Source organism: Dama dama, chromosome 23 (genome assembly GCF_033118175.1).
Source record: "Dama dama isolate Ldn47 chromosome 23, ASM3311817v1, whole genome shotgun sequence".
In the NCBI taxonomy this organism is placed as follows: Eukaryota; Metazoa; Chordata; class Mammalia; order Artiodactyla; family Cervidae; genus Dama; species Dama dama.
Window position 1 is genome coordinate 15,500,976 of NC_083703.1, and position 11,368 is coordinate 15,512,343.

General features: G+C 33.6%; 1 non-coding gene across 1 annotated transcript; it reads right to left on the minus strand.

Annotated features, from left to right (window-relative positions):
* Window positions 1-9,420: 9,420 nt before the first annotated feature.
* LOC133045319 (U6 spliceosomal RNA) lies at window positions 9,421-9,524 on the minus strand. The gene has a single exon (XR_009690195.1). It is a non-coding gene; the product is annotated as a U6 spliceosomal RNA (small nuclear RNA).
* Window positions 9,525-11,368: the final 1,844 nt, after the last annotated feature.

Sequence of the window (11,368 nt, forward strand, 5' to 3'; positions counted from 1 at the left end):
TTTTTAAACTGGATTTTTTTGTTTTTCATATGTATTTGTGTAAAATATAGACCATTCTAACCTGATTCAGTGCCACCCCCTGCCTTTGGTGAATTGTAGATGTAGCCTAAACTAACTAACGAACAAACTACTGAACTTCTCAGTAAGTTTTAAAATATGTAAGAGGGGTTACAATCTGAAATATGAATGCTTTTCATTTGCAAATGCCACACATTTGACAGAGAAGAAAAACTAAGGACTTCTAAATAATTTGCTTGAGTATCAAGAGCAAACAGAAAATTTGGGGCTTGGTTTATAACATAAGTTACAAGTGGGGAATGACAAAAACAATTCATAGTAACTTTTTTTTCATAGTAACCTTTTTATGTAAAATGGTATTGTCATTTTATGGCTACTGCTTACGTCGTGCCAACTGTTTGCCAAGAGCATTTCTTCATTTCACATATATTCACTTATTTATTTAATCTCAAACAACCTATGAGATACAGAACACTGCAGACAATAGGGGTTCAGTAATTTGCTGTAGGTCATCTAGCTGTGAAGGAAAGGATTTGAAAGCAAGCAGTCTGACTCTATAGTTTCATATCTACACTTGACAGTGTACGGCAATGTTTCTGGCTCCAAAATGATAGCACCTCACTGAGAGTAAAGGAAGGGGACCAGTGGGATGCATGTAGAACTCAGGTTAAAAGAGACTCCGGGTAGGGCTCTAGCCCCCCAGGTCAAGTTCCAAGGGCAGGTAGGGAGCCACTGGAAGGATGAGAACACTGTGGATAAATTGAAGGGGTGGACATCAACCCCAGAGCTGTCTTTCCAGTGTCACCAGAAATTACCCCAAGACATCCCACATGGGTCCATCAGTTGAGCAGCTGATTGAGAGGCAGGGAAGAATACTGTAAAGACACCCTTGGGGAGTTCTGTTCAACCCAGCAGAATAAGGTTGGATGAGGAGGGCACAGCATGTGGAAAGACGGGTTACCCAAACCAGGTGAGATGAGCTTTCCTTCCACTGAAGCCTTTGCCAAATCCTGTTCACAATCTTGTCTGTTAGGTCCATGTATTTAGATGGTGAGTTGCAAGCATACATTCCTATTATTATCTTATTTTCTGTATCGCAGCAATAAAGAGTAACGTGTTCAAGGGGAAAACTTAACAGGTGTCAAAATGAGCCACTTTGCATCAAAACACAAAACAGCTAGTTACTTACTTCTAAACCTTCTGCTATTTCAAGAATAGGGGGAAAGTGACATACTCTGTGTATATGTGATTATCTGAACATGTGAAAAAGTTGGGTCCTTGTTCTACTTAAAGCCTAGATGCAGACTGCTACTTATGAAATTTTAGTGTTTCAATGTCTGGTATTTCAGAACAAGTTAGGGTACTGGGTGCAGCTGACAAATTCAAAGGAGGACATTTTCTCTGTAAAGTTTATTGTTTCTCATGATATCTTATTAATATTAGCATTGACAAACACTTCAATGTGTGCTTAAAAGTAGAGACTATGAAAAAATTCTATTGTGGAGGTCTTAGCAGGGTCATTTCTATGAATATAAAACACAAAGGAATCATGTCTTTGGGCCTCTTGTCTTCAGCGCCAGCTCCATCACTAACCTCACTTCAATTTTTACCTAATTACCTGTGTGCGTACATTTAGTTGCCCAGTCATGTCCCATTCTTTGCGACACTTCGGACTGTAGCCTGCCAGGCCTCTCTGTCCTTGGGGTTTTCCAGGCAAGAATACTGGGGTATGTTGCCGTTTCCTCCTCCAGGGGAATTTTCCCGACCCAGGGACCAAATCCACATCTCCTGTGTCTCCTGCCTTACAGGCAGAATTTTTACCTGCTGGGCCATCAGGGAAGCCCATCAGCTACGCTCAGTGAATACAGAGCCATGGCAGCCGTGCCATGGTTGTGAGTGTCTGTTATGTGAATTTTTTTATTGCCGCCTTCTCATCTTAGTCTCACTTCAGCTCCACACATTTTAAAAGCTTTCCTTGATTCTTCTGCCCCTTCCTATCCTGGATAAATTTTGGAACTAACTTGTAGTTCCTAAAAATAAACTGAGAATCAAGGTAGATGTAGTACCCCCTTTTACAAATAGGCTAGAACTGCATACATATTTGTGTATCTCATAGATATATCTTATCACTAGAACACCAGGGAAAGACTTCAAACCTTAACCACTAACATATTCTTCCCAAAATGAATTTAACTGAAGGTTATATTTTCAACCAATCTTCTGTTTGTCCATACAAAGAAAGGAAACAGAAGCAAAGCAATAATCTGAATACTTTCAGCAACAAATTTTTGCTTAGAATGTCTATGGCATATTTTACTAAGATAGTAAAAGTGATTAAAAGGAATGGAACAGATATTGATTCCCTCACCAGTGTAATTCTGTGTCTTTGTTATATGAAGTTACTTAGCTGTGAGCATTAAGGAATTCCTAACTGGGCCATAAAAATGGAAAACTTCTCACAGCTTAAAACTGCTGAGTGATTTGAAATATTTAACGATATTAAAACTTTGTTGATGAGAGTAAGATACCAATATTATATACACACACAAATTTTTCTAAATCCAGACTCTTTTATAGGATGCCAGTACATGTCTTTAAAAGAAATAAGGGTAGAAAAGTAACTCTGGAGGCCTACTTTGCTTCTGAGCTATCAAAGGTAAGAAACTTTCAAGGAGATGCTTTGTATTACTGCTTTAAAAAAATTTTTTTAACTACAGCTACAGGTTTTAAAGGTTTCTTTGAAACAACTGAAGAGTGAACTTTAATTCATGTTTTTTAAACAAAGGTTATATGAGACTTACAGCAGTCTTACAAAAGAAGAATATCGGCAAGAACTGCACATTACACTCAGAGTGCAACTGACTTTCAAATTTCTCTACAGGTATTATTTCCCATGAATAGGAACAAAGAGCAAAAACAGTTAAAAAAGCATATTCAAATGTGTGCATAAAAAGGCATGGTAAATGAATACTGTTTAGTTTGCTGACATAATTACTTGAATGTAATTTTTATGAGTCGTAGAAATCTTGGCATTTTCACTGAACCAGATAATTAGACTCTGAATAGAACAGGGTCAGAATAATTAATACATCAAAACTAGATGAACTTTTTCTAATTATTTTTATTTAATCTCTATTATAATTATTGTTATACTCTGCTGAGCATGATTGCCTCATGTTCATAGACTTGAATGCAGTCTTATAGTTGCATCCTGGGACTTTGAGGAATATTAACAAACCGTGGCATGGAGAAATTAGAATGATGTAGTTTCATGATGGAATTCTAAATTGGAATTTCATATTTTTCTATATAGTTGCATAAAATTTGTTCCATAATCATAAAAATATGAATTTTAAAACAAAAGTCTACTTTTCTTTCAAGTTATACTTCTCAAAAGTTCAAGAAAAATTATTTTCTCAGAGTTTTTTTTTTTTTTAAAGGCATATCATCAGCTACTCAAGTCATGTGAAATTTTCTGAAAGGGGATTACATTAAATTTTTCCTTACTTGAGAGTTTTTAATATCATGATAAATCTTAATCATTAAAGCAAATGTATCAACAGGCAGTAAAGGCCATTACCAATTATTATTAAAGACACTGTAATCTGTGTTAGAAGTAATGGTGTAACTTTCAGATGACAGCTGCCTACCTGTGCTAGACCTTTGATATACTCATGAAAACACAGAAAAATAAATTGTAGCAGTCGATGAAACCACAAATACTGATGAAATACATTTAAGTCTCCAAGATGAAAGGTTACATATTAGCCAGTTAATAAATAATTAGGAACTAACTTATGTCTGATTATATGAAATAAGAATGTTATTATACAGAAAGAAAGATCTTATCCATCAACATAACATCCAATAAAGACTTTAATTCAAGGAGCCAATGAAAAATTCTGAGGTCACTCTTAACTCCTAGTTCTCATTCCAGAGTTGGTCAGGACTACTCTCCTAACCTTGTCATTATCTATCACTAGTCTACAGAAGTCCACAACTTTCCCTTGTAGACGACTGAAAACTGATGAAGCATTTCAAGGATCATTGCAAGGAAAAAGCAGAAATTAGTAGACTACTGCTAATGCCTGAGGATAATTCATTCTGAAAATATATAGAGTATTTACAATTAGCTAGGAACTAATTCATCTTCTAATATTTAGAGTAAAGGGCAGGAGACACAGGATAATATTTTGCATAACTTTTGCATAACTAGGCCATTTAAAGGCTTGCTTGATCCTGGAATTTGCCTAGAGGAGATATGCATCACTGAAGAGAGCAGTAAACTGATTATGAGATTCTGGAAACAGAAAGAAAGTGATATCCATGGAAGAGAACAATGTCCTTTGCAAACATTAACAGTGTTAGGCTTTACCTCATTCAAGGATAAAAACAACATTGACCTTAAGCTAATAAACACAGTTTTCCCTTAAGAAAACAGTATGTCATAAACATGTCAAATACATATAAAATGGGAAAAATAAGAGAACAGGGAGAATGTTGAATTCTAAACGTTGCTGGCAAGTATATAAAAAGAATATGGTAGAGAAAAAGATACTACATGAAAAAATTAAAGTTGGCTTCAGTTATAGTAAAGAACATAATTGCCTTTGTAGAAAATGCAATCACTAATAAAGATTACAGATATCTAGATATAAAGAAAAATATAATAATAACAGTAGAAACTATAGAAGAAAAAATGATAAAATAAATAATCAACAGCCACTGGGAATAAATTATAACAATTGAAGCTAAACAATCACTCATTAAGAGAACCCTTTTTAAGAGTTTGCAAAAATAAACAAAACAACAGGCATTACCTAAGTTTATGAGTCAATAGAGTTCACTAACCTGCCCCCCACCCCCCAACACACACACAAATGAAGTGACTTAGAATAAACTTGGCAGAGTTTTTGAATTTAAAGAAAAAATTCACAAAAAGTAAAAATAAAGTCATACTGGTTTCAGGTTCTCCTTAATTTAGAGTGCCCAGAATGCAATGTAAAATGAGAACAAAGTTTTGAGAGTAAAAATACTGTGGCACAGGATATTTTGACCAAGAACAAAGTATTTAATATGCTGGGGTAACAGAACAGACATCTATGCTTAGATCTACAGGATGCAGAACATAGACTACTCACAGATATATCCCTGGAAACTTTTACCTAAAAATGCACAACAGGGTAATGATAAATAACATTTAAAAATTGAAGAATGGGATATTTGAATCTGAAACTACTGTGGTATATATTGATATTTAAGACATTTTTGCTCACCAAAAAAAAAAAAAAAGCTCACATTGTAAGAAATAAGAACTTAGGTCTCTAAATATGCTTACAACATAAGCAATACCATAATTTAAGTAACAATATAATTTTTATTCCCAGGAGGTATAAACTTTATGATCATGGATATATTATGAAATTTATATAAGCAGATGTAATAATTATCAAATAATTTTGAGATACATGGCTTCTTGGAAAATAGCCCTTAAATTGTATCCTTATCTTACACTCTAAGTTAGTATGAACTTAAAGTAAAGTAGGATGAGATAGTTGGATAGCATCACTGAGTCAGTGGACATGAGTTTGAGGAAACTCCAGGAAATTGTGAAGGACACAGAAGCCTGACACGCTACAGTCTGTGGGGTCACAGAGTTGGACACGACTTAGCGACTGAACAACAAAAAGGTGAAAGAGGATTCGAAGTTATAAAATAAATATATTTTTAGGAAAAATAAAAATATAAACGATAATATTTCTAAGTGATCACTGAGCTTTTAAACATAAAAACATAGCAAAATTCACAAAGTTAAATACTGAAAAATTCCTCAGAAGAAACTTATAAAAGTTTATCTTACCAGAATTAATGAGGAGATATGTGGTATTGGTTTCATTAATAAGACAATGTTATACTATAAATATTTTACCCAATGGCCCTGTATATATATGCCTAAACATGTAGTCATAACAGTGTGTCAATAGCATTAAAAAAGAAAGTGATACAATTTAACACACTTTACATAATAAATAGCTTCTGTCTATTATAAACTTCATACAACCCAACATCATATTAAGAGGTTTACTTTAATAATATGATTTGGCACCTGCAAAAAACCTCTTAGGCAAGTGAAAGTGAAAGTCACTGTCATGTCCAAATCTTTGGGACCACATGGACTATACAGTCCATGGAATTCTCCAGGCCAGAATACTGGAGTGGGTAGCCTTTCCCTTCTCAGGAGATTGAACCAGTGTCTCCTGCACTGCAGGCAGATTCTTTACCAACTGAGATATCAGAGAAGCCCCTTCAAGAATACTGGAGTGGGTTGCCGTGCCCTCCTCCAGGGGATCTTCCCAACCCAGGTCTCCTGCAAAGCACATAGATTCTTTGCCATCTGAGCCACCGGGGAAGCCCAAGAATACTGGAGTGTGTAGCCTAGCTCTTCTCCAAGGGTTCTTCCCAACCCAGGAATTGAATCGGGTCTCCTGAATTACAGGCAGATTCTTCACCAGCTGAGCTGCCAGGGAAGCCCTAGGTAAGTGCTATTCATTTTTCTACTGATGAATAAACTGAAACAAAAAGAACTTGTAGGATCTGAATCTAGATCTAATTACAAAATTAAGTGCTGAATCCATGGTATGCTGCTTTCTAAGTACCTCATATGCAATATAAGAAAAAGTATTTTCTGTGTTATTCTTATCTATAGCCCCTTGGTTTATCATAGTGCCTGCTTATAGTATGCACTCAAGTAATTGTTGCATGCTCAATATATGTATATAAGACATTGTGTTAGAAGCTAAGGAACATAACACTGAAAACAAGTGAGTATCTTACCCCAGGAAATTTCTCATTAGGGTTTGATAGAGCATAGAAATACGGGATACGAACACTACAGAACAGTATAGTCAACAATAAAACTACAAGGCAGATTTTTAAAAGTGCATTGCAGTACTCAAAAAGAAACTGCTATCTTAAAGGAAGAGAGAAAATGACTGAAACGAAATAAGCAGACACCCCATTACAAACTTTGTTTTCAACGTGATTTGACTACTGAAACATACAATATGGCTTTCTTGAATGCTTTTCACACATAGATTGCTAAAATTAAGTATCCCTCCTCACCTAAGGTATAACGATTTAACAAAACTTTCCACTTAATTAATAAATGTTAGTCTAATCTATTTTAACTATACAAATAATGTTAAACAACAAGTTTGGTTGGAAAAGCGGTGATGCATTCACTTTAAATTAAGGTAATCCAAAAGAATTGATGACCTAAGTGGTATCAATACAAAGGAAACACTAATAGGATCTTGAGCTTGTCCTTCTGTATATCAGGCTAAATATGACCAGTGTAGTATTTAGCTATAATAATATACTTAATCCTTGCAGATAAAATCTTAAGATGTGATCATATAAGAGGCTTAAATGTCTTAAGGTAAATAATAATATGTCTCAAGGTAAATAATAATAAATAATAGGAGGAAAATGCCATTCAAAAAAGAATAGATTTAACCTACTTTTAATACACTCAGGTTTTTATTAAAATGGATATCTCTCACACACCATAAACTCTTCTTTGGTTTTCCTTTCTATTCCTGTTACTTATCCCTATTTTATTGAAAAAAATCTTGTTAATGTGTTTACAATATTGAATCTGACACTGTCCATCTAAAAGTCATTGAACGGGGTCATTTCTACTTAGAAAGAGGCATTTTTGTCTTTGTTATTATTTTCTTGGTGTTTTAGCCTCATTTAGCTGACTTGTGCATAGGAATCAGATTGGAAAAAAAAATTAGGCACACATTGTGATATTTTATCCTAGTCACACAACACCCATATTTGCAACTGCCTTTCTGTTGCCAGTCTCTGGCAGCTCATTCCATTGTCTCAGATGCTTCATGTGCTTCCTGGCATTTAGTGTTTTATCAGTGAGTATTAACTTACATGTGATAGAAGAAAATGGACTCAGGAACCTGGGCTCTCCACTTGCAGTTCTTTTTATTGGTGCTCCTGTCTGAATTGCTAACTATTCCTAAAATCATGACAGGATTTCTGTGAACCTCTTCCTGACCTTAGTTAAAAACAGTTTATTTTTGTCATTTGGAAGTCCACAGAAAAAGTGGACTTTTAGAAAAACTGGTTCAACACAGAGAATGAGGAAATAAGCTGAGAACAAATATTAACCCAAGTGAAATAAGTATCAAGAAGGGAAAGTAAAAACAGAGGCAAATTATGGAATCTGTGTATTTAATTGGATTGAAAATGTCCATTTGGCAATGCCCAGGGAACCATGAAGACTGGGAAAGTAGAAAATGGACTGAAGAACATCAATTCTTTATATGAACAGCCATTCCTCAAAGGATTTTCCAAATATTAAATACTTTATAGCGTTTGCTTGACTTTATCACTTATATCAGAATTTGAACACCTACTTTTATGTATTTAATGTTAAAATACGTAAATATCCTGTAAAATAAAATTTTAGAATATAGCCTTCTGGAATGTGTAGCTACTATTTTCTGTTGTTAAAACAGAAGTTTTTCTCAAACATTATCTACAGCAATTACCTTATTCTGCTGACAAGCACTGCTGTTACAACACAAACCAAGCCCAGGATTAGATTTGGTCAAATGCAAACTGCATTCATAATTTTTTTTTCAGTAAACAAAATATATTTTTGCCTTACGAAATATTTAATCCCTAAAATCTATCTCTAATTTGAATGTCTGCCATATTTTCAATAGTGACTTGGAAATATTGCAAAATGACCATAATTTTAATTTTAGTACCTTAGGAATGTCTCTAAAACCAAATAAATAATACATGTAAAGGATATAATACCAGATACTAGGTAACTTTCAATGAATATTAGGTTTCTTTCTCTTCTTTAGCATACAGTAGAAAAAAATGAAATATTTGTTATTTAAAGTTTAGTTGTTTGGAGCTATTTCATAGAACTATAAAACTTAAAGCAAACAATGACTTTGGTCTCTTTATCAAGTTCCTGTAACAAAGACAAGCAATTTAGAGTCAGAAGTCTAAGAATGTTATTATATGACTAGAATCTATCTTATTTTACTTCCAATAAAAGTTTTTGGTTCATCTTTCATTTAACAAAAAAACTGTCCTCTCACCACCCTCTAACACCTGAGATAATCTGTTATTTGTCTATTAATTATTTATTTCTGGGAGTCATAATTTAAAGTTAATAATCTCATGATTACTTTTGTACTGAAGCGCATATATTTACAATATATAGATTTGGTGAACAAACAAACAAAAAACATTTTTTCACAGATGGACTGGCTTTCGAGATGTCTTGTTGGCTACCTAAAAATTTTTGTTGACGTCCGACGGAATTAAGCCTTTTAAAAAAACTGCCTCGTGTTTAAACATATGAGACACTTAAAGGATGTATTGATACACACCGTCCTTGCTCAGGGACCATGTTAATCTTCTCTGCATTATCCCAGTTTTAGTATGTATGCTCCTGAAGTAAGCACTGCATTTACTTCTAAGACCTTTAGGACATGTTGAGATCTTTCTGCAGTGTTGTCCTTTGGAGGGAAGTTGGAGGCATGTGTGGACAAGTCTGAAACATTCCTTTTAGCTGTTAAATGTTTAATATTGTGCTCCTTAGATGACATATTAAATGTAACCAACACTCATCATTGTTCATTAATTGGCTCACACTCAGGACACAGGAAAATGCCATCCTGTGCAAAATTTAGAGATGTTTCATACAGCATCATCTCCCAGTCTCCAACATCAAGCTATAAAACCACATAGTTAGAATGTCCCAGACATCTCCTGTCTGCTTGAACATGTGAATATATTTGTATACACACAAATTCAGATAACTCTTTACGCGCTTTGCCTTTTAAAGCCTTACAAAGTATTCCAAAATTAGGAAGAAATTTTTGCCTACACTGCTTCTATAACACTGATATTTGCATCCATAAAGACATGGAGACATTCTTTTTATCTAAGAAATTGTAATGCTACTTCTCAGATTTAAGGTAAATAGGTATTAGTACATAATTTGTCATGATTTTGCTTTCCATTTCTTATTCCTTAAAATTCTCACATAAAAGTCTTTGACTAGATTTTCCCTAAATAATTGAAGTTGAAACCCAAGACTCCAGAATAAAAAAATACAAAAACGGGAACACTAGAACATTATTCAAACTTCTTGATCAGTGAATTAATATAATATATGCAGTCATAAGAGATGGTCCTGGTCTCATAGAGGAATCATTTTAGCTTGAGTCCTTGAGTTATCTGTTTATGCACAAAAATATGTATATATTTACAATATTGCAAATATACTTTACTTCATGCAACAAAGTAGCCAGTAAACTTCAACTTTAAAATACATGGAAAATTAAAACACATTTCAAATAATTCAACTCCATTTCTATCTGGCTATGTCATGAAGAAGAAATAAGTTTTAAAAACTAGTGATTTTACACAGTGTGATTACTGAGAGCATGATTTCACACAGTGTGATTACTGAGAGCATCAAATAAATTATCTATATCACTTTAAAATACTACTGAATTTTGCCATAATTTTATATGGGAATGTTAACAGAATTGTGAAAAGAGAAATTCCTGTCTTTTCCTGGATTTTTAGAATTTCTTTTTGCAAATGTACTTGATTGATTTATTTGTCTTATCTATGGAATATATATAGCTGTCTCAGATCTATGGAGTAGATATGTTTATATCTACTCCATATATATGGGTTGCTTGTGGGAAACAAAAGATAAATATAAAGAAATAATCTTTGCTTTTTGCAGATCCACAATAGATCTCTATACTATATATATAAGTTATCTCTTTCCACTTAGTAACAAAATGTATTCATGCAAAATTAGAGGTAACTTACTTTAATAGAGATTAACGTCCCTTTTAAATCCCTACTCCTACCATTGAACATGTTATTACTCAGCCAAGTTTCCTATGTTAGGAAAAATAAAAACAAAGCTTATTGGAAATTTGACAATTGAAAACGTTCTTATTTTTCAGATGCTTGCAAAGTTTAAAATCACACTACAAAATGCCCCAGAATTCCCATTCTAGTGTTTTTTGTTTTTGTTGTTGTTTCTATTCTATAATATTTTAAACTGTTTCAATGTAAATTAAAAGATAAATAAGCAGTTTTTAAAAATCAAATAAAAACACATATTAAGGTTCCTCAGTATAAATTATAACTTTGCATAGATGTCAACTAACCATATAGTATACTTATTAAGCTTTATTAGCTAGAAAGGCATAGTGTGATATAGGTCAAGGTTTTTATAATTTAAAATAGGAATATATGGGAATAAATGGGGATGTTCTCT